The 25,365-nt window shown below is 39.3% G+C and overlaps 2 protein-coding genes and 3 long non-coding RNA genes across 8 annotated transcripts in view; 3 read left to right on the top strand and 2 right to left on the bottom strand.

Moving 5' to 3' along the window:
• LOC135338505 (splicing factor 3B subunit 4-like) overlaps positions 1-25,365 on the top strand; it is a 166,848-nt gene that overhangs the window by 6,835 nt on the left and 134,648 nt on the right. For 2 of the 3 annotated variants that reach the window (XM_064534665.1, XM_064534664.1), the window contains exon 13: positions 11-1,123. The exons of the other annotated variant lie outside the window; for it this stretch is intronic. The gene's annotated coding sequence lies outside the window, so the exon portion shown is untranslated. Of the gene's footprint in view, positions 1-10; positions 1,124-25,365 lie in introns of those variants that run through there. 3 annotated transcript variants of the gene reach the window in all.
• LOC135338491 (espin-like) overlaps positions 1-25,365 on the top strand; it is a 100,824-nt gene that overhangs the window by 74,523 nt on the left and 936 nt on the right. The window lies entirely within an intron of this gene.
• Positions 2,239-25,345, top strand: LOC135338642 (uncharacterized). The gene is made up of 3 exons (XR_010395686.1): positions 2,239-2,385; positions 13,123-13,751; positions 25,196-25,345. It is a non-coding gene; the product is annotated as an uncharacterized LOC135338642 (long non-coding RNA).
• On the bottom strand, positions 4,095-6,125 carry LOC135338535 (uncharacterized). 2 transcript variants are annotated; one of them, XR_010395526.1, is made up of 6 exons: positions 5,902-6,125; positions 4,702-4,783; positions 4,576-4,649; positions 4,436-4,516; positions 4,336-4,385; positions 4,095-4,275 (listed from the first exon to the last, which is right to left on the bottom strand). It is a non-coding gene; the product is annotated as an uncharacterized LOC135338535 (long non-coding RNA). The 2 variants fall into 2 exon arrangements; XR_010395527.1 differs by having other exon boundaries at positions 5,916-6,125.
• LOC135338620 (uncharacterized) lies at positions 19,813-20,901 on the bottom strand. Its single transcript, XR_010395657.1, has 2 exons — positions 20,223-20,901; positions 19,813-20,155 (listed from the first exon to the last, which is right to left on the bottom strand). It is a non-coding gene; the product is annotated as an uncharacterized LOC135338620 (long non-coding RNA).

The raw sequence follows: 25,365 nt of genomic DNA, 5'->3' as shown, positions 1-25,365 counted from the left end.
CCACATGCAGGAACAAGGCAGACTAGTGTCCTCATGGTGAAGCTACACCTTCAACTGTATGATATGTACACACAAGAACACAATCTGCTTGAATTCAAGAGTGTGACCTGGCCCCATACTAACTTTGGAATGACGAGTATAAATTTTTTTGTCATGAGGTGCAAGATTGCTTATGTGATCTTTCAACTCTGTGTACACTATCCATTGTTTTCTGACATACATGTATGCACTCAATTTATTAGCTTACTAGTGACCTACGTATACAGTGCATCCATCTTAGAGAGTAGATTACCACAAATTTGTGAGTAGCTGTACTTAAATGTAAATAATTATATTTTGATTGGAACATTTCTAAGAAATGGTGTTAATACCAATGTGTAGATGAATGACCAAGCTACAACATACTCAAAAATGTTTGCATGGAAACATAAGGTGGTGGGTTTGTGGTGATTAATAGAACAACAGCAAATTGTACCAGCATTAAAACACGTGACTTGGCTAGGTGTGTTCTAAAGGATTTAGTGCTGTCACGTGAGCTCTAGCCTCGTTGCAGCTAGATCTAGCTACATTTTAAATCAGTTGCTGGTGGCTAGCTAGCTAGCTAGACGTAATAGCAAGTTTTAGTAGGTTTGTAGATCCAGTAACTGATGCAAAGGAGAAGGAGATACGATCTAAAGCTATCTGGACTGACTGGGCATGTTCTCGACTTATTTCACCGGCTGACCAACAGTCCCGATCCCACTACTGGATATGCCTCCAGTTGATCTGGCTTACTGGATGGGAAACTTTGTGCGCAAACTATATGGCAATGAGTATCTGGTTTGCTCTTTTGGAACGCTATGATATTTGAAGCACCTTTGATGAAACGATTTAAATATATGGATCTGGCTTAGGTACATGTACGTACATCTTCGAAGCAAGCTGAGCCTATTTCTCCAGACGAAAAAGTGATGCTATGGTCAAGTCAGCAATTCGGTACACGTGAAACAAGTCGAAACAATAACATTCAACTTTCTAATACTTTTCAGCTTTGCTTGTGTACGTATTCAATCTGCTTGTATTATAATTATAATTATGATGACATTCAGATTCAATCTGCTTGTATTATGATTGTTTGATAAAAGTGTGCATTAACAAACCAACTTAAAGCACACGTAAGTGTGGATTAAGTTATTTAATCCATGGTCACCTGACTACTTTCAGATAAGCTGATTGGCTGGAGATCATGCGACAGCACTAATTATGTATAAGACCCATGCATAAAGGGATGGTCAGGATACCTAAACCATTGAACAATTATATGATGAAGTCTAGGATCTTAGCTGTACAAGATTACTGTTTTACTACCATATAGCGGGTAATTTTCGTGGGGTAAAATATTCGTTATTTTCGTGGGTAGGCTGACCTCCACGAAATTTTATCGTAGGCGTGGCTTATCTGAACGTAGGAATGCCGTGCAGCCACGAGACTAAACGAAGTTTTTACTCACAAAAACTACCTTTTCTCGAGTTGAACGAATTTTTTACCCCACGAAACTTACCCGCTATACAGTACTCTATAACCGATTACCCACTATAACTATTTGCTGTTGTTACATTAATCACCACAAACCCACCACCTTATGTTTCCATGGAAACATTTTTGAGTATGTTGTAGCTTTATCATTCATCTACACATTGGTATCAACATAATTTCTTAGAAATGTTCCAATCAAAAGATATTTACATATAAGTACAGCTACTCACACATTTATGGTAATCTACTCTCTAAGCTGGATGCACTGTATATACACAACCTTGTAATACGTGACATTATTTTATTCTTCCATTTATTTCATGCATGTTTGTTCATTGCAGTCCTTTATACAATCATGATGACTATTTTGGTAGTGGGTGGAAATTATACACTATATACCGTAAATATGTATAACACCTCTTGGTGAGACCTCAACAAAAATACATCATTTTATTTAGGGGATGCAAATATTGGGTGTATAGGTAAAGATCATTAATAATAAATGATTACAGACCGTGCAAGCTAAAAAGGTCCTCATGTGGGCGCGCAGCGCTCTAATCCCTACAGCCGTGGACCTGGTTAACTCTGAATGTAACATTACATTATGAACTATTTTCACTTACTCTTTTTTTTCACTTACTTTGAACCTTCTATTATTGCGCACACATTAGTACCACATCCTGTTTGCATCCATTAATTTAAAAAAAAAGGGGCGTAGTTTGTAACTCAGTAAACAAAGTGTCAGGGTGTGTCAGCTCTTAAATGCAAAAAGTGACTGTAAGCTGAAGTAACTCTGCGGATCAGGGCTACACTATCTTGCTGCAGCTCCGCCCCAGGGCAGGTCAGGAAGGTGAGGACAATGGCAACAAGGTGAGCTTGTACAGCTACAAGGTGTACATAATATCTGGTGGGCTGTCTGTGTATGTATTCAGGGTTGACAAAGATACATCAGTATACATGTACAGCTTCAATCAAACACTACATCATGAGATTGCTGATTCAGGAAATAATAATAGATTGCAATTTTATGCACCTAATGTGCTCCCCCCGGGATATACGAGAGAATTTGACTTGAAATGTTGGCCCCATACTGATATGATTTGACCTGGCCTTGCATAGTAAAGACTGTACAACTGCTTGAGGCTGTGACTGGTGCATGGTTATGGGGTGTTATCTGTGTCAAAATGACTATGACAATGTACACACGCCGTGCATTCATATGCACATTACAATATGCATGTCAACATGCATATGCACGTTACAATAATTATGCATGTCAGCATTCATATGCACGTTACAATAATTATGCATGTCAGCATTCATATGCACGTTACAATATGCATGTCAACATGCATATGCACGTTACAATAATTATGCATGTCAGCATTCATATGCACATTACAATAATTATGCATGTCAACATAAATAATACGCATGGCAATTACATGTTACAATAGGCACACGGTATAGGTTACACTATATGCATGTCAATTATTATGATTATCCACATGCATAATATTATAATGGCATGCGTATTGTATGCATACATGTATGCATTACAGTGTTTAATAATAATTGGTAGATCTAGGCGGGGAAAGGGTGGGTGGGTGGAGTCTAAATTTAATTAGAGTGACAAGTACATGTAAGTGCAAGTGCTCATCATATAGAATAGTCGAGACTATAATTACATTGCAGCTAGTTGTATAGTGCAGCTAGATATACAGTTAAGTTATGGACACAGCAGCAGCAGAAAGAAGAACTATTATAAGCAAACTGAACGCACTCATGTTGTTGATAGGGCAGCTCGATCTCAGCAACAATGATTCTATTGATTATGTGTGTATACATGTCGAATGTATATATGCCGACTTGATAGAGTTAGATTTGAGCTCTGATTCCACCCGTATTTGCCCTCAAGTTTTGCAGAAGGTGTTTGAGTGTTGGGAGCTGTTTCAAGATTGTGAAGAGTCTGGTTCAATTCCAGGGAGGCCATTGTTTGAAATTTCACCCTCTATAATTGAAACCCTTATGAATCTCCAGTTCACATCTTTCGACATTGCTCTAATTCTAGGTGTGTCTAGAAGCACTGTATGTAGAAGAATGCGACAGAATGGGCTCTCATATTCAGATAACTACTGCTGCATTAGTGATTGCAATCTCGATGAAATTGTTATGGAGATATCTATGGATCATCCTCGTTGTGGCAGCAAAATGATGCATGGACATTTACGATCACGGGGAATCATTCACAGCAAAAACTACTGACAAATGCGGGTACAGTGTGCGCCCGTACTATTAGATGAAACGGGTCAATAAACGGTATCCCGTGTTTCAATAAACGGGCACCGTGTAATCCCGGATTGGGACCAATTAGACGGGGACGCTCAGACGGTACCCGCCAAAGTCCCCGTTTGTTACACGTCTACACCCGTCAACCTACCGTGATGGACCGTGATAGCTACCGTATAAATCACACAAACGAGCTGATAGACTGTCGACCGTTCATGCTATGTAATCGATCGTTGGCTAGCTACAGCTAGTACTAGTTAATGATGTCATTGTAATTATTTAGAGTTGAGTTCAAAGTTCAATCAAAAATATAATTTATATATACAGCATGCATCAGAAAGAAACAAGACAAGAAACACAAGACAACAGCTAGCTGGACACAAAATGAGTGACTTAAAGGCTACCTAGTGTTGACTTGTATTATTTACCATCATTATGTTCACTTTCAATGACTTGTATGATCATGGTAGCCTGCATGAGAAAAGAAGTATGCCATTACAGAGTTTCAAACTTAGCTCGCTTTTAGCTTACCGGTCGGTAATTTAACAGAATCGACATATCTGAGAGATCGACATCGATACCTAGTCAAGAGGTATACGGTAGACAATAATTACATTGTGAGAAATAGTACCTTTATGATTTAATAGCAGTTTCCAGGCCTTGAGAACGATCATAAGAACTGACGTTGGTTTACGTCTGCAACATTACTGTACTAGTAATACACAAGCACATTATTATAATTATGTTTGAACACTGACATTAATATCTCACCTGAGATTCTATTATTAAATCATCATAATAATTATGATTGTCCAACGAGTCGTTTTCAACACGTTAATGGGTGCCTGTATAGTGAGCAACTTTATCAATTATGTATTTAATATGTGTAAACATTACCTGTAATGTCCACTGTCATGACACATCATATTTTTGATTCCACGCCCAGTACGCGATTGTCATTGATTGATCACATGAGCATCTACATTTAGAGTGAGAAAATAGATATTTAAACAGACAAAAGAACCCATTTCAATACAATTATCATTAGTACACAATAATTGACACAAACGATGCAACATCCTAACTGCCCACACACGGCTAAATTAATATTCACAAACAGTGTATACATGGACGGGCCACCTGACGAAAGATGATACATCTTGACAGGCTGTTGCCGAAGGATGAAACATCCTGACAGACACAAGGACCCAATACACTTACACACAAGGCTAAATTAATATTCACAAACAGTGTATACATGGACGGGCCACCTGACGAAAGATGATACATCTTGACAGGCTGTTGCCGAAGGATGAAACATCCTGACAGACACAAGGACCCAATACACTTACACACACACTCTACGTGACACACACCAGGCTAAATTAATATTCACAAACAGTGTATACATGAACAGGCCACCTGACGAAAGATGATACATCTTGACAGGCTGTTGCCGAAGGATGAAACATCCTGACAGACACAAGGACCCAATACACTTACACACAAGGCTAAATTAACATTCACAAACAGTGTATACATGGACGGGCCACCTGACGAAAGATGATACATCTTGACAGGCTGTTGCCGAAGGATGAAACATCCTGACAGACACAAGGACCCAATACACTTACACACAAGGCTAAATTAATATTCACAAACAGTGTATACATGAACAGGCCACCTGACGAAAGATGATACATCTTGACAGGCTGTTGCCGAAGGATGAAACATCCTGACAGACACAAGGACCCAATACACTTACACACACACTCTACATGACACACACACGGCTAAATTAATATTCACAAACAGTGTATACATGGACGGGCCACCTGACAAAAGATGATACATCTTGACAGGCTGTTGCCGAAGGATGAAACATCCTGACAGACACAAGGACCCAATACACTTATACACACACTCTACGTGACACACACACGGCTAAATTAATATTCATAAACAGTGTATACATGGACGGGCCACCTGACGAAAGATGATACATCTTGACAGGCTGTTGCCGAAGGATGAAACATCCTGACAGACACAAGACCCAATACACGTACTTTACACACGTATTTAATATTTCATACGTACTTGTCTTAACACACTTTTTGGCTGGTTCATGAACAGATACGTACAGGCTTCCCTTCCATAAAGCTAGAGAACCGGCTCTCTCATGCTCAACGTCAACGTGAAGGCTCTTGATCTTAAAATCCAAGTCCTCAGCTTCTCCAAATCCCGCTTAAAATGTGGGTTTCATACTACGCATGCGCAATTACGAGCTCCTCCTCCTCCTCCTCCTCCTATCAGTACGTATAAGAATAATAATTTATTATAAAACAGTGCAAGTTTATTATTATTATAACGAGTCGACAGTACAACTCCAGTTGAATATAGCTATCCAGGCAAGTCATGGTCACTCAGGTCTGTATCTGAATACGGTAATAACTAGATTTGGATATGTGCTGATCGCAAGTGAGGACACAGGACACTAGATCTAGCAGCTCTAGATCTGGTCCTCTTTGGTTGTGGCTCTAATCCACTCTCGTCTTGATCAACTAGATTTACACCCTGTTTTTTTTATTAGTATAGCCATTGATGAAGTGGGCACATAATTATATAGTAGCAAAACTCTATAGATATACGGTGTCTCTTTATTGTCCGTCAGCTAATGTGGTCAGACTGCACGGTCTTCATACGGTTGCCCGTCCAGCCCCTCCCCCACGGCAACGGTTGTCTACGGTTCCCGTTAAACCACTCCCCCGTGAAAGTCCGTGACCTGTACCGTGTGTGTGACATTAACGATCATCCCGTAATTCCCGTATTTGTTAGCAGTTTTTGCTGTGATTGTTCAACAAATTAGGGTTAGAGAATCCTTACGGCGAACTGATCCTGTTGGTACTGCTGCTAGGCGTTCTACCAGTGTACGCAGACGTGTTTATGACGTTCCAGCAGCTTATGGCATATCGACGGACACCATAAATTAGTAAGGTATGTTTGATAGAATTCACGGATTTTGCAAATACTTTTTCACACCTCTTAATTATACTTCCTTTATGAACTGAACAAAAAAAACGTAATTTTTTGCTGTAGTTGATCTGAAAGCTTAAACTAAAAGTTAGCACTTTCCATGTATTGTCAACCACATAAAGTATAAATGAAGCCATAATTGACCACACTGGGGCCGAACTTAACGCAAATAGACTTTAATGAAACTAGTGCGATGTAGCTATCCTTTGTATCGAGGTATATAAAATTAGAGGTGTTATAAAATGTTTGTCTGTATAATAATAAAATCATGTCTTATAGATGGATATTCGTAGTCCATGGCGGTATAGACGGTTACTCAAGGCTACCTGTCTACTTAAAGTGCTCCACTACTAATACTTCTGGTGAAGTGTTGAAGTACACTTCATTGAGGCTGTTGGTACTTATGGAAATCCACTCAAAGTTCGATCTGATATGGGGGGCAAAAATATCGGGGTTGCTGAACATATGTGGTCTTTGCAGCATGTAGGAATAGGCCAAGGAATGATTATGGGTCGATCAGTACACAATCAGAGGATTGAAAGGCTTTGGAGAGATGTTTACCAAGGATGCCTCTGTCTATTCTACAGTATTTTTACGCACCTTGAAACTTGTGGTGTTCTTGACCCTTCTAACGAGTTGCATTTGTTTGTTTTACACTTTATATATCAGCCCAGAATTCAACAAAGCTTGAATAGTTTTAGGCAAGCCTATATTAATCATCCACTCAGTTCATGTGCAAACCGTTCACCCGCTCAACTCTTCTTTGCTGGTACAATTCGCTACGCTCAGTTACAACAAACCCTACCACAAGTAAGTTTGTTATCAGTATATATAATTATACATTATGTACAGTGGGTTTATTATGCCTCGGTGTGCATGCGCAAGCGAGGTATACGGTAGTGTGTTTGTGTGTCTGTGAGTCTGTCTGTCTGTCTGTCTGTCTGTCTGTGTAGACTGCTACAGCTACTCAAGGATGAATTAAGTGCAAGTAAGAGTTTCTATAGGCTTCTAGTCATGTTTACTTGGATTTTAATTCGTGGATTTGCAAAATAATGCTTTGTTCTCGAGTTATACCTACTTGGAATGCCATTGCAGCCTTTTCAGAAGAGCACGTAGCCAAACTTGTTTACCGAGTGTTGCTACTCTACTTAGTAGTTAGCTCTGCACTAAAACGCTAGCTATTGGTAGCTGCAAGAGTGAGAAGAGAGCTGCAAGGCTCTGCTAATGCAGCCATTAATTTTAGACTTGAACTTTTGGCATAGATCGTTTTTAACAATAATAATGGTCGATCATTACCCACTCTGTGAGTTTTTGCATGCAGCAAAATTATCAGTAGCTTTATGTTATGTAGCTTTGGCATCTTCACCGAGGCATCAGCACCTGCGGTGCTTTCATTATCTCAGGGTTCTACTCGTGGGTGCTGTGGAGTTGACCTTTGTGCACTATTACCATCTAGAGTCGATAACAATGTGGTGGTAGTACCCCCTGTGGAAGCAACTAAGTCGGTATAATGTGGATCCACTTGAGGATGACAACAACTATGGTATCACTATGTATGTATAGACGAGCATTAGATATACTTAGCTGATGAATTTGATAGTTAATTTTTATTGCAAGACAAGAACAAACACATTGTAATCATGGGGACTGAACCACAATTGGGTTATCATAGTATGATGGGGGTGAGGAGAATAACTGCATGTTCATGAAAAACGTTACTAATTTAATGCTTCATGGCTGTCCAAATCCAAATCCACTAACAAGTCCTTCAATCATAGCACTCTTAAAGTCACTGTAGGTGTCAAATTTGGTGGGTAAATACATCGTTAATCCACAGGTTGAGGCGGTAGGGTACAAAGAAGTATCGTTGAAATCAATCGTGATTAGTTTTTCAAACCCTGTTGGTGGTATGCGATTTGCTCCAGATACAAATGTTAGGAAGTCTTCAAATGTGAGGGATCGATTTTCATGCTCCCCATCAATGGAGTAAACGTTACACTCTGAAAAAGAAAATACCAAACATGATTTACAAAATTATAATTATTCTATTGCCATACCTGCCATTTTGTTATCAACCTCTATTAACAGCTCATTCCAGTGCATCGTAGTGGACTCCTCCCTCTCTCTCATATTTAAACCTATACTGGAGTACTTGTATTCAATCAACTCCAAGAAATTAGTGAGTGAAAGTGCAAGTGGCTGCACACGGGACACAAACAGTTCTTTAAGCATAGAGGGTGATTGTGATATGAAGCCCGCAACACTGAAGAGACTTAAACCCTCCTTGATTTGATCTAACTCAGCCTTTACGGGCAGCACAGATGAATGAATACGAACCATTTGACAAATACTTGAAATATCGTCAAAGGTCACCTGGTTTATTGGCTTAGCAAAACCACTAGCAAACACAACGTCTGCTTCATCTCGTGACAGAACCTCATGAAGAATGTCAACGTCGTTAGCATCTTTTACCTACACAAAAGACAATTATCATGATTATCACAACCAAAAAAATGACATTTTACCTGTTTCAGAAAAACTTTCACTGAATCAGAAGAAAGTTCATCATCATTAATCTCCATACGTTCCAGACCGTTTGCAATATACTCATAGACCCAACTTGCGAAACAAATAGGTACAGGCCCTCCTTGAATAAGAGACATCGCTAATACGTTGCCGACGTATTTAAAATGCCTCTGCAAGAGAGCAGCAGTGTTGTGAAGAGGTACTTTTAAGAATGCAGGACCAGAAAACAAGGACGGATCGTTCAAACAGGACTCCATAGCAAGCCTAAAAAACTCTCGTTTTGGACCACCTTCATCAGCAGCTGACTCCCCAACAAAATTAATGTAACTCTTAACGGTAGAGAAAGATTTGTGTACGATTTGCTGAAACACCTTTTGACGTCATTCCAAATATGTTTGCGTCTCACAGTAACCAATTGATGAGCATCATCAAAATCAGACAAAATCTCTAAACTATTGATGTGTTCTTGCAGAATGTGCGCAGTGTTTGTAGACCTATAATAGCAAAATGTGAATTTTAAACTGTACACAGCAGATATAATTCTTACGGAATAGGTGCTGAGGATTCAGCTTGCGATGAAAAGCTTGCTTCTAATGCTCTTTGAAAATCAGGATCATCGTCAGGAAGATCTTCCTCAGTAAGGTTAATATAGGCCCTAAACAAACAATATGCATATTACACTTATCCCTAACACAGCTGGATATGGTACTTACGAATAACCAACAGGTGAATAAGTAGACTGCTGAGCTTCTGCTGGAGTGGACAAGCTAACATTTGTCCTGTAATTAAAGAATTATTTATATAAACCCCAAACACTGGGAGTGCAGGAGGTTTGCACTTTGCACTTTGTTTCTTCCTTTGAACACAAGTTTATTATACCTGTAACGTAAAGACGCAGACAATGGGGGTAGTTCAGACAATGGTGGTAGTATTGGGGGTAGTGCTGGTGGAAGTTCAACATCAGGATCCGAACTTTCCCTGCATGGGGACAATTTTTAAAAACAAAGCAAAAATAAGGACATCATATTTCACACCCTTCCATTTCCTTCTCCTTTCTTGCAAACTTCTATATGAGTTTTCAAAAACGAGAGGTCTACTTCCTTCCCACACTCCAGGCACTTCTCCTTCGGCTCGTCTTCAAGCTGCGTAAGTATAATTATTATATTAGCACCCACATACCCTCTTACTACTAACCACATTTGCTGCATCACAAGGCTGCCCAAATATGTCGATGATGTCAGCTTGAAGGGGCCGGATATAAACTCTCGCTTGTTCGACAAACTGCTTGAGCTTGGAAACAGACGTGAGGAAGGTACAATCAATCGGAACCAATTGCTTGCTGTAAGGACCATTCGTTCTACTAAGCTCAAACCCACCAGCTTTTTCTAATAAGGGAAAGGCTTGCACAATTACTTCTTTCAGATAGGCGTAACTTCCACTTAGCTTAAATACCAACTTTTTTTCTCCGAGCTCAGCAATCTTAAGGGTATACTTATCCTGTGGAGTCGGCACAAGTTCTACAGTATTGACCCAGGCACACAAACTTGTGCGTCCAGGTTAAACCTCCACGCTTCTTTTCATATGGGTTACTTCTTCGTCTGCCTGTTGCCCTTGGACGTAGCATATCTTGCACGTTAAAATTACTACAGAATTAGAAGTAATGGCTAGTATTAGAAGTTACAACCAACATAAAATAGTGCACCAAACCCTACGAGTATAGCCTACCTTGGCTGTAAATTAGTACAAAGGCCAAAGCTGGAGCTGGAGCTGGAACCTGCTTCCGTATACGAACACTGGAACTGGGTTCCCCACTGTCATGACTAGCTCGACTGTCACCTACCGGTACACCTGTATTCGGAGGATTAGGATTCGGATTCAATAGGTCAACTGCTTGCCGTAAAAGATTATTGGCACGAGTAATCTTGTCAGCCATTCAAACGCTATAGCAAAAGTAGTTCAGATCTCTGTGTTATTGCTCTTTGGTTGGACAATTGATGAGGAGGTAATCGGGAACAAGATCAGAATGGTCTGGTCTGATACTCTGCATGTACACGTGGAGTGGGCTTATATTTTTACCCTGCGCATGTACAATCAAGGTGTCAGTATCAGTTTTTAAAATATGGCCTGCGAGACTAGTGTCCCACCTACTCCAGGTAGTTATAATTATTGCGGTGTTTTTTCAAGGCCAAATGGAGTCTTGCTGGTGAAACCAGAATGTATATTGAAATGTGTATGGTTATAATAATTATGATGCATAATAATTATAATAATTATGGTAACTGACTGTAATGTATATGAATGTTGATGTATTATTGTAACATGTATCGCCATGCGTATTATTTATAATATGAACGTGCATATGCATGGTGACATGCATATTGTACCGTGCATATGCATGGTGACATGCATATTGTAACGTGCATATGCATGGTGACATGCATAATTATTGTAACGTGCATATCAATGCACACGTGTGTACATTGTCATAGTCATTTTGACACAGATAACACCACATACATGGTGACTGAGGAAATTAGGGTATTTGAACAAAGAATCCTCCCCCATGCATGTGGGGAATTTGACCTGGGGTATAATTATGGTCAAATCCTCCATGTTAGCCTGACCCCTCCCTCCTAGGAGGGTAGTGGGGCGACACTTTGATAGGTACATTAGATTTGCTCTGTAAAAAATTTAATGTTTCTGCATACCATTCTTAATTATTCATTAGAACCCACACAACAAATAGTTCATTGAACCCTGGAACACTCTGATCATGAGTTTTTATGTTTTACCATAGATTGAGGGGTTAAAGGGGTTGGAAACGAAGGTACCCTCGAGTAACATCCGCGCTACGCTGTGGTTTAATCGAGCCACAACAATACCTATTTCTACACACAGTGCATAATAAACTACAAATAGCTGCTTTAGTCTGTGCAACTTACTTATAATTATTTCAAGGTCTATACCTATTGTAGTAGTTATAACTAGCATGCTCTAAAACAGCCTTGGGAACTTATGACTTTACTAGCTAATTTATCTTTTTTACTGGGTGTACGTTGTCAGTCATTATAAGTACTACATGTGGCTGACGGACTAGGCATGTTATAAACAGATGATGTCTCGAGGAAACACAACTTTCTTATTTTAATGGAGTTACCCGGCAAAAAATTGCTTAACAGCCTCGTTCATAAGTAACATAAATAGTTTCGAGGATCCATTGCAGATTCAATGTAACTTCTCTAACTTTATAATCTATGGTTTACTAAGTGGTGAACATTTGGTGGAATGGCTGTGTACATTGAGGTGACCATATCTCAGAGGCCACAATGAATACAGTACTCCTTATCTATGAATCCAGACACTCCAATAATGACTGTGACCATAATGTATACTCCTAACACTACATGTATTGTTTATACTGTATAATAGTATAACTCGTGCTTACTAGCTATAGAAGCAAAGATGACTGTATTACTTATTTAGATGACAACCTCAGAAACTAATGAGTGACCTAATTGAGCGATGGTTAATTAGTTGCAGGCTCCTCTGGTGTCTAGATGTGGGTATAGCTAGCAAGTGAAGGCTAGCTCCTAAGATTGTGGTCAATACAGTCACATCCTCTATAATACACCCACTCACTCCTCACCACCTAAGAGTCCACTAATTGGAGACTGAGATTACTCATTGTCATTTGTATAGGTACATAATAATGATAATTTCTGCCCTTCATTGTTTACCTCCTCCCACAATACACTGTAGTCATGATCTGGGTCAGCAACTCTGTGATGCTTCCCGTGATGGTCGTGTGGACGAGGTGGAGAGGCTGCTGGCTAGAGGAGCTCCTGTAGACTGGACGGACTGGTGTGGATGGACCGCTCTCCAATGGGCATGCTGGAACAGTCACCCTGATGTAGTGAAGATACTCACACAGCAAGATGGCATCGATGTCAATGTACAGGATACTGATAAGGACACTGCCCTGTACTTGGCCTGCTACAAGGGACACCTGAAGTGTGTCCAGTTGCTGGTGGCAACTGGACAGTGTGACCTAGGTAAGTCTGTGTGTGTGTCATGTAAAACTTTAAGGCCGTATTATCATAGCTGAACTAACGTACATAAGTGGTTAGGGCTAGACACATGCATGTACATGTGCTTATGTCAAACACTCAATATTGCTAGAAATGTACATGAATAATTATGTTTCCTGTTCGTTTAATAATATAATTATATAATATATATATACATGTACAGACCAGGTGTAATTCGTACAACAATAAATAATGTAGTAATTCAAAGTTCCAATATTTCGAGGGAGAGGGTCTGCGAGTCCATTGTGCCCATCACTGAGGCCGCATTTCCACGCTGTACTGCGACTGACAGCCTTTGCAGTAAGTAATGGGAGGACTTCTGATCGTGCACGCACACGCACAGGCACGCACACACACACACACACACGCACACATACACACACAGACGCACAGGCACACACACACACACATGCACACACACACACACACACACACACACACACACATACAGACGCACACACATACACACCCACACACACCCATACACACCCACCCACACACACACATACAAACACACATACACAGAGACGCACACATAAACACACTCACTTCCATTTTAGATTTTAAACAAAACAATAAGACATTAATTTTGATGGCACTTAACAGCAGAGGTAGAAATAACACCTCTTGATTATACTGATAAGTTGTCCTAGCATAATACCATTTTGTTCTGCCATCAGGTGATATTGGTCACACACAATATTACCCATGCAATGTCCTTAGTAATCAAGTAGGGTGTAGGTAGAAGCTTACCAATTAATAGTCGGTTTGTCACTCTGCTACATAGCTACATAGCTATAGGCCTGTTCTTGCAATGAACAACATAGCTGATATAATTATGAGTGCGCATATGTTCATCATAACTTTAATTGGGGCGAGCATAGCGAGCCATAACTTAGTGACGACAGTAGGAAATTTCTCTGTATGTATGTATGTAATGGTACGTTGGTACGGCCTGATAGCTGGTTTTTACACACGCGGTCCTTACCAATTTCGTGTATTCCTCGTGTATTTTGCACAACTGGATGCATAAGAAAAAGTTGCATAAAATGAATCCTGACAACGAACGCAAACAAGAAAGATTTCGAATAAGGAGGGATCGAGAGAGACAAGCAAGAGCCCAAGAAACAGCTAAAGAGAAAGAAGTCAGGCTAGCCAAACACGCTCGCCCCATGACACCTTGTGTCACCCTAGTTATGACCTTTGACCTTCAATCTTTGCATTCTAGGACACTATGACCGAGCAAGTAGTTAATGGTCGGCTAATTGCTCAGAAATTGACCGATGGACCGAATATAATTTATACCTCTGTTACAATACTTGTGGCTTGCTCTTACGTATAGTTATTAGCTTTGTGGTCATGCTCTGTACAATCAGTAGCATGTGGGCAAATGTAGTTTCTCTTTGTGTGACCCCTAATATATAGGTGAAATGTTCCTGCGTGTTGATGGCACTTAACACTAAACAATAATATAGTTGTTGCCTGCTCTCTTCCTACCGTATATAGTGCATGGGTATAGTTTATGAGGGTATAATTATATTATATATGAAATTTCGCGAAATGAGCGTTAAAATAGTTTTCGCTCATTTAATTTTTGCAGAATAGCTTGAACTTGCATGAGCTCCATACGTGACCTTTATTCGAGGTAGATCTACATGTAGCTAAAGTGATCCTTTACCGGTCTCTTTATTATTGTATAACTGAACACACTCCATTATCCTGACAACAGCCGAGGGTTAGCACTTCAGTGCTCTAGGGTGTATAGTAACTTGTAGACTATACTGTCATAATTATAGGGAATGGTTACTCATTGCGTTGACCTTTCTATGGACACAGTTAGGCGCTCAATACAATTCGATATACTATCATTCTCTAGCAAAGCTATATAATAATAGCATTCAAAACACGCTGCAAATTTGTTCTGTTGTACAGTACAGTAGAACCTCGCTAATCGGGACCCCTTTAATCCGAAACCTCGCAAATCCGGACAAAATAGCAAACTGAAAAAGAGGTGGGGCTGTCAGTAGAATAGAGTACTGCGCATGCGCAATGTAAAGTGCTTAGCTGAATCAGCAATAATTTGATAGATAAACTGCTCAAGACAATGGCCACTGCAAAGAAAACGAAGAGAGAGCTCACAAGACTCACTGTATTGGAGAGATAAAGACTATTCTAGCTAGCAGCTTCCCTTCTGGCCACAGTAATAATAATCATAATACATCTACAAAAGTGTCTTCGTTAATGATATTCATAATCAATTATTAGTGACGTCTGTTAATCCGGAAATTTCATGTATTCGGATGGGGTCTAGTCCCGCTCTATTCGGATAAGCGAGGTTCTACTGTATATTATACCAAAGCTACTAAGTTAAATTACACCAGAACACTTTGATCTTCAGCTAGCTACCCACTGAGCGCCTTATACTAATTTTTTTCGATCTCAATTGTCGTATAAACTATAAATTATCCCTGCCTTCTCACCAGATTTCTTGTTTCAACGCTTTTTGATGGTTTCGTTGCCGATCATAGCAAATGTTTTTCTAGTCGGATATAATTATACTATTGGATTCTTTGAAAAAGCGCTTCTATGTATAATTATGTTCTTCAGCTGATAAGCTCTCCTAACGTTAGTATTCCATGTATAGAAGACTCTGGTATACTAGCACTGATCATGGTCGATCATTTCCCGCTTTTACATTTAGATACACTATAATACTGTCCTCCATATTATGAGGCATCAGCATGCACCCGCGGTTTTTTCATCGGTTATGGTTTCTGACCATAATAATTATTATTATGCTGTACATTCCTGACAAGACCAGGCCAATTAAAATATTGTCTGGTATCTATTGCATGGGTGATAGTGCACATGAGCAAACTGAGTTCCCCAGAATTTGGGGGATTCGTTCTACGTTAGTAAACCTTTATAAAATGAAAGCACCGCGGGTGCTGATGCCTGATGGAGGTGCCAAAGCTACATATCATAAATTAAATAGCGTTTATACACACAGAATATTTCATGAAAATTTTTTGCATTGATTAATTTTGCTGCATGCAGAACTCGAAGAGTGGGTAATGATCAACCATTATTTTGTTGTTAAAAACCTTTGATGCCAAAAGTTCAAGCCTAAGATTTTAATTCCTCTTCTCTCTTCTTCACATCCCTCTATTATGCTTTTTAGCGATAATAGAATGGCTACATCAGCAGAGACTTACAGCTCTCTTCTCACTGTTGCAGCTATATAACAATAGCTAGTGTTCTAGTGCAGAGCTAACTACTAAGTAGAGTAGCAACACTCCATTAACTAGTGTTCAAGCTGGCGCTGTGCTAATGCCTCTTGCCATGTTTTTGCTTTCGCTCAAAAGTATTAGAGTGTTATATTAGTTTCTATAATGAATTTTATATTAAAGTTAGCTTATCTATAATTATAAAGTCACTGAGAAGAAAAGACTTATTTACATGCATCTATTGTTGTTATTATTTATTGTATTATGGGGCTTACCAGGACCTCAAGAAAGAAGAAAATTGATTCTTCCAGAATCTGTAGTTCAGAATCTAAGAAGAAAAGACCTGTGTACATGCATATTGTTATTTATATTGTTATATGGTAGTGTTTTGTGGCTTACCAGGCCCTCAAGAAAAAGATGATTCTGCCAGGAGGATCTGGATCTGGATCTTGGATATTATTTTCTCACACGTGGGAATGAGCGCGCATGCGCATTACATCCATAGGAATAATTAAAGGGTGTGTCCAAAGAGATCAATTTCACAAATGGCTACTGCTAGCTAGCAGATATTTTCTGTGTATTGTAGCTAACAAAAAGCTAGCACTTTAGTGCAAGGCTAACTCATATTATGTTGAATAGAAAGTTTGTGCGGACAGATGATGCTATGAAAGATTCTGAAGTGACTGCAACAGCCTTCAATGTGAGTCAAACTAGCCATAACTCGAGAAAGAAGCTTTAGTTTGCTAATCCACGAATCAAAATCCAAGAGAACGTAGCTAGAAGCCTATAGAAGCTGGTTAGCTTTCGTCGAATTGCAACCGTTGAGCAGTTACAGCTGGAACAGACACACAGACACACACACACACACAGTCAGCTTTACCGTATCCCTCGTGCGGCTACGCCTCGAGGCATAATTATATGGACAAGTTTTGTTACGCACTCTTCTGAAAAGGCATTCAAAGTAAATAATGAAGCAAAACTAGGCATAACTTGAAAACGAAGCATTATTTTGCATATCCACGTATTAAAATCCTAGTAAACATGACTAGAAGCCTATAGAAACTCTTACTTGCACTTGATTCATCCTTGAGCAGTAGCAGTCTACACAGACACACACACACACACACACACTACCGTATATCTCGCTTGCGCATGCGCACCGAGGCATAATTATACTGTAAACTAGTTTTTTACTATTTTTTTCGTATTAATTTTAACAATTGTCCTGTGAAGCTGTGGCTTATGCCCTCTATTGCGTTGTCGAGAATGCTTGCACACTATTCTGAAGCCAGAAGAGGCTCTCATCTACTCTACGATGGTTGTATTGTCACAGTTAAGTTGGAACTGAGCATATATAACGTCAAAGACTTGCCATAGTCTGTACAGAAACCAAGTTCAAACATCCCAACCCGGATAATGCTTCGTTCAGTTATAGCTAGCTATTGCAGACTAATATTATTTTCAGAAGAGTGCGTATAATTATAGCAAAATTTGTCCATGGAGTGTTCTCTATACTCAGTAGATATATATAGCTCTGCACAATAACGCTACAACTATACCAGCTAGCTTTTTGTAGTTACAATTTGATTTAATGATTGTTGTTTTGATGTATCAACTTCAATGGTTCGCTAGCTAGTTGACTGTTCATAATTATATAGTATAGCAGCTAGCTATATATCTATGGGACTTCAGAATGGGATTTTCTTTATACTTACATAGTCTTACTGCACAACGTGTTACTAAATGTGGCGTAACCCCCAAAAATGTTCGCGCTGTGCGCTCGTTCATTGAAATCCCCTTTTCTTTAGAGTATCAGACTCTTAATCTAAGGGTCGTGGGTTTGAGTCCCACATTGGATGAAGTTTTGTTTGCTGGTTTCCCCCTTCTATGTGCATGTGCTCAATGAAACACCGCAGGTGCTAATGCAGCGCCAACGCCAATGAAGCTATACAGTACTAGCAGACTATTACACACATGTATACAGTTTGCACTGTGCTAAGCCTCTCGCCATGTTTTGCTTTCGCTCAAAAAGTACAGATAACTGTTGAATTATGCAAAGTTAAGAGAGAATTCAAGCACAGAAAGTAGTATTTAGAAGGTATAATTAGAATTAATAAGAAGAAAATATTTAAATAATGTGTACATGTATTGAGTAATTATTGTGGTATCATAATTATGCCTCGGTGCGCATGCGCAAGCGAGGTATACGGTATAGTGTGTCTGTGTGTCTGTGTGTGTGTGTATATATAGACCGCTACAGCTGCTCAAGGATGAATCAAGTGCAAGTAAGAGTTTCTATAGGCTTCTAGTCATGTTTACTTGTTCGTGGATTTGCAAAATAATGCTTCATTCTCGAGTTATGCCTAGTTTTGCTTAATTGGAATGCCATTGCAGCCTTTTCATAAGAGTCCGTAGCAAAACTTGTTCACCGAGTGTTACTACTCTACTTAGTAGTTAGTTCTGCACTAGAACGCTAGCTATTGGTAACTGCAAGAGTGAGCAGAGAGCTGCAAGGCTCTGCTGACTTGCAGCCATTAATTTTAGACTTGAACTTTTGGCATTGATCATGGTTGATCATTACCCACTATTTAGTTGATTGCATGCAACAAAATTAAAGATGTTCATCATTATAATTAATTATTATAATTATAATTATAAATGTGTGTATAAAAGCTTAGCCTCTACACAGGCTCTCCTTTTTCTGTTCTTTATCACATCGTTCAATAAGATAAAATACACTGTTAAAAATGATGTGTTCTGGAACACACTTTTGGCATGTTGGTATGACACTTTAAATTTGACACCCCTAAAGGTGTTTTGTAACACAGAAGCTGTTGTGTGTTGCTGAACACATTGGCAAGTGTGTTATCTAGCACATGCATAGGTGCCTTCTAATACTGGTAAATGTGTTGTCTAGCACATGCATACAGTGCCTTCAAGCACACTAATAATGTTTGTCTAGCACATGCATACAGTGCCTTCAAGCACACTAATAATGTTTGTCTAGCACATGCATACAGTGCCTTCAAGCACACTAATAATGTTTGTCTAGCACATGCATACAGTGCATGTGCACCTCGTAACTTGGTTATTTTCAGGACGGTAAGATTACTTCTAGCTTGGTGCTGTTGCAATTTCAACGAAATGTACAAGTCATTTAACACAAATCAAAAACATATATACAACGAACGACTATTTAAATGTTATACAGATTATTACATAACACATTACTGTTAATGACAGCACATCACATGTTTCCTTTTTGACGAAAGAGCGCACAGCAGCAGTAGCACATTTTGATTGAAGTCATCTTGTATCTCATCCTAAATAATAAATACAATTATGTCTGGTAAGCATATCTATTACTCCACGTATCTGGATACTTTTCTGCACATTTATAGCAGTTAGTATGTCCCAGAGAATAGTCACTTCTATACCCAAACAGTGCTCAGGTCAAGAATGAGGTCAAGTTCTGGGCTGAGTTGTGAGAAAGGCTATATATTATTTATATGATCATATCACACATAGTATTTCACCAGCTTACCACATGAATGGCCTTTGGAAGCTCCATGAAGTGCTGCAGCAGTGTATATTCTTCAGGAAAGCTAAATACTCAGTGCAGTTAGTGCAGAGCTAAATTGAGTTCTTCTCCAGTTCTTCTTGTTGTTGATTTTAATTAAAGCACACTACATGTGCTTCTAGCCTCAATGCGCATGCGCACACAGAAGGTCCGGACTTAGCCACTTAGCTCTAGTATAGCATGCATGTAGAGATTCTACATGCATTGCAGGCTTCTATATACTATAGCCATACTTTTAGGACCTGGATTTCTGGGTTTGCAAAGTATAAAGCTTCCTTTGAGAGTGATAGCAAGTTGTTTCCCGTATTTGCAGGGACTGCAGCATTTCAACTCTTATTTCACTTGCACATACTTAGCACTCTTGGTGATCTAACTGTACTAAGTGGAACATAAATATTAATTCTGGTATCTGAAAAGTAAAAAGACCTTCTTAATATCTTATATATCGTGTGCTACTTTACACCACTGTATGGATGTCAGAGTGTTCAGTAACACACCATTCTGTTGTGTCACCCGAGTGTGTTCTATTACACTCCAAGTGTGTTGTTGAGCACGACAAACACACGAGTGTGTTCATTAACACACCACTGACATTTACCTACTAAAATTAGTGTGCTACGTAACACCCCATTTTTAACAGTGTACTGTCTTAATCGTTCAATGAGATAAAATACGGTATTAATTGGAGGAAAAAAGAAAGAAATAGACGTAGAGTTAGGAAAAAGGAGAGCCTGTATCGGGAAGTCGCGTGAGGGTAGAAGGGTGGTAGAAGGGTGAAAATGAGCGTGGGCATGCTGAGCTAGAGATGTTGGACTGCCCACGCAGATATCTATGACTAATAAAACTTTGCCTGCAGCAAGCTGGACATGGACTTGGAACTGGAAGTTTGCAAGCACTAATACCTTAGATGATCTACTAGTCTAGATTGTGTGTTCAGATTCTATCAGACTATTACCTTTTCTTGTGTCTTTCTACATGCTAGTATAGATCAAGAATAGCTTAAGTTAGTCATCATTATCATATATAGCAGGTAGCTACTGCCACCAGAGCTGGCCACGCTGGTTCTCTGATCTGACTTGCAGCACAGCTTGGTGGTTGTCTCAGTACATGTACAGTCTTATTAACTCTGAATGCGTGGGAGAATACCTTACGTCACGATTGTGGGCTACATATCGCCCACGTTCATAAAAATCCTTGTGGATCACGCGATTTCCCAAACCAGGCCTTACTTTTTCTTAACTGTACGCCCATTTCTTTCTTTGCTGCCTCACTAGCACTATGTCTTTCTAGTGATTTATGGATGAACAGTGACAACAGCAAGAAAAAGTAAGGCCTGGAAACGAGGCTATAAAAGCTAGCTATTAGTAGCTTTATGTTATGTATAGCTTTGGCACCTCCACTGAGGCATCAGCACCCGCGGTGCTTTCATTATTACAGTGTTTTGTGGCTTACCAGAAAAAGAAGTATTAAACAAGATCTGGACATTTTTTCACACGTTGGAATGAGCGTGCGTGCATACACATGAATATTGGGTGTGTCTGCAAGAGATCAAAGTTCACAAATGGCTACTACAGTACAGCAGCTCTTTTTGGACTCTTGTAACTAACAAAAAGCTAGCACTTTAGTGCAAGACTATACACTTTGTGCAAACATGCATGCAGATGATGCTACAAACGATTCTGAAGAGACTGCAACAGCCTTCAATGTGAGTCAAACTAGCTTTAGTTTGCTAATCCACAAATCGAGAACTATTATAGAAGCCTATTGAAGCTGTTAGTTTTTGTCGCATTGCAACTGTTGCATGCATGAGCAGCTAGTTACAGCTGGAACAGACCCATGGCACAGACACACACACAGTCAACTTTACCGTATCCCTCGTGCGGCTACGCCTCGAGGCATAATTATTATTACACATGGATGATGCTGTGAAAAAATGCCGGGGAAACGGTCGACATGATTGTCGCTAAAAAGGATGCCGAAAGTTCGAAGTCGAATGTCAGCAAATGCAATAATGAAAGTGCATGTGGCTTTGTAGTTCTTTTCTCACTCTTGCAGCTATAGCGTTCTAATGCAGAGCTATAGCTACTAAGTCGAATAGAAGGTACACTCAACAGATTTTGCTACGCTAAAGTCTACAATAGCCTTCAAAGTAAGCAAAACTAGTCGAAGCATTATTTTTGTAAATCCACTGAAATTAACCTATACACTTGTTGAGCAGTTGTATATCACTCTACACAGACACACACACAAACATACTACTGTATACCTTGCTGCACACATAATTATACACACCTGAGGGATAATTATATATAGCGTAGTATTCGTTGTACTGAGTTATTATTCCCTGTATGTGTGTGTGTGTGTCTAGAGTGCTGTTATAATACAGCTGCTCAAGGATCAATGAGCTTCTATTATTATTATAATTATAGTTACATATACTCTGTGCAGTTAAGGCCTGGGTCAGGCACTGATAAGATTAATTTATTCATTGCCTACATTTTATGTAGATCATGTAGATCATGTAGTGTTAATGAGATTCATAATGTTTATTAATGTTATTCATTGCACATGACGTCTTAAGGTCAATGTATTTGCTTAGCTAGCTGCTAGAGCTATTATAGATTATCTTTGGCAACAAAATTAATACGTATAGCTGTTTAGGCCCTCAAAAGATAGAGTATGTTGTTATGATTATGTTTCCTTGACTCGCAAGCCACTCCCTTTTCTCTGATTGGACGGGGGCGGGAGAAAAGGGACTGGTGACGCTGGGCTACAGCTTCTGTCTCTACCAGAATGAGATTATTCATTGATTTTTCCACGTGATCCAAAAATTGTGTAAGGTTAAGTAGAATTGCGTAGCCTGCAATAGTGATCGCGGGCTTCTTAGCTACAGTTTGAGAATAGATGCTATATAATATAGTGCTAGAAAAGAGAAGATGGTGGAGTAATGACAAAATCAGGCATTCAGCTAGGATATAGTCATCTAGGATACCAGCTGAGATTAGCTGTGTTTTAGTTGTACGTGATGAGAACTGGCAGCCGAAAGTCATTGGTTGCCTAAAGCTTTTAATAACCTGTACAATACAAGACAGATAATGGCAGAGGGCAGCAAGTTGATTGAGAGTAGTCAGACTTGTACAATCTGTCTTAAATCACTGCCACTCCTCCGTTCAAAGAAGGACTGCCAAGATTTCTATGTTCATCAGCTGTCCCATGCTAATCCACAAGTTGTGGCACAACAGACACTGGTACAAGGATCTATATTATAGACTATAATATCAAAAGGCTGGTTTGACTCTGCTTTGACGCATCAGAATAAATTGGATAATTTGCACATGACATTAATATTTAATAGCATTCCTGATTTACACAAGCTGTAGCCTAGAGTCACCAGTCCCTTTTCTCCCACTCCCGTCCAATCAGAGAAAAGGGAGTGGCTTGCGAGTCTAGATGTTTCCTTGATGGGAAGCAAAACTTTCTTAGCTATGCTAGCTTCTTTAGCTCTGACAGCCACCCTAGAGGTAGGCTATTTTGTGTATCTCAAGAATACAATAACTCTTACTCTTCCCATCAAGGATACTAGTACCTAGCTATGAGATGTTCATCTAGCCTTGTTTTTGAAGCTTGATATTAGCATCTTCAACGCCGTATTTGCAGTTCTCTTTCTGAAAGTGGCATGACGTCATCACCATTTTATGGGACTAATTAGCATAATTGAATTAAGCTAATTAGTTTTTTGGAAAAAGAAAACATTGAGCTTCATTTTGGATCATTTTGATGCAGCATACACTGTATAGTGTAAATTTTGGTGTTGAAATCTGGACCCGGGCCGTGCGCAGAGTATAATGGATGTACCTTTAAGTTACGTAGTTTCGTAGAATTAGCACTTACTTGATTATAAACGTATTAATAGTTATTTTTAGCATTACAGGTTTTTTGTACTCGAATTGAAGTGCTGCTTTCCCATAATTATTATGCGAAGAATTGTCAGTTTATCATGAGCTATAGCTAGCTTATGGTTGTAGCTATAATTACGTGCTATATCAAGGAAGTATTGACTGCTGAAGGTGGGAGAGGGCATGCAACTCAGCATCTAGCAGCTAACGGCTTCTGCATGGGGAGGCACATTCGAAAGAACATGCATACTATATACTCTGACGTTTTCCTACCCCGTCGAACCCAACTGTCCTCTGTGCATGTACAGAAAACACGAACGCATCAAGAATTCAGAATCGAACACACTATAACATGATAATAGCTATAGCATTTACATTTTCTCTTTTACATTAATCGATCTGCATGTATAATTATAAAACGTTTTGTCTTTCAAGCTTAGTCTGCATGTATCACTTCGACTTATATTGAATTTCGGTGCATGCATGATATCGAGTTGTATGCCCTCTTTTCTGTATACGCCCTTGTTTATTATTTAACCAAGGGCGTCCTTGGAGAGAGTCCTTCCAGATATGCACATTCGTTACAAAATGTCAAATGAAACGTATCTTTTGAAATTTCATAGAATTTCTGTCATTTTAACACTAAAATACGATGATGCATCTCATAAAACATAACCTAGTGTTTTTGCTGTGTCTATCTGGAAGGACTCTCTGTAATTTTATGCTGTTACCTTGTCTGCATGATGTCGTTGAGAGAATGTGAGACATGTTACATAGATCAGGCTAACCCCCCAAAAAGAGCTATAGCTAAAAGTTACTTAACAACATAAATCGATGAAGCCATAATTATCATATAGCTTCTGGAGCCAATACATATTTACCGCTGTATTGAAATAGTCCACTCGACAGTGCACCCAATAACTTAACTTACAGTGTGTTGTATAAACACATGCATGGTGCTGAACATGTTATTTTGAACATGTACATAATTATTAGCTATAGTGTAGTATATTCACAGTGCAATTGTTGTTCTCACCTCAGATTCTGCACAAGTAGTTCGTATCTTAGAGCTGACACTGAAAGATGAAGGTGATATAACCACCAAAGTTGACGGTGAGATTCATTATTAGGTGTACACTGAGTTGAGTGCATGGAGGTCATTAATTTTACTGACTATAGATTATAATTATAGCAACAGATGCTCCTTTTGA

This window comes from Halichondria panicea, chromosome 7 (assembly GCF_963675165.1).
Source record: "Halichondria panicea chromosome 7, odHalPani1.1, whole genome shotgun sequence".
NCBI lineage: Eukaryota > Metazoa > Porifera > Demospongiae > Suberitida > Halichondriidae > Halichondria > Halichondria panicea.
Note: the sequence above shows the minus strand (reverse complement) of the source record. Positions and strands in the feature narration are given on the sequence as shown.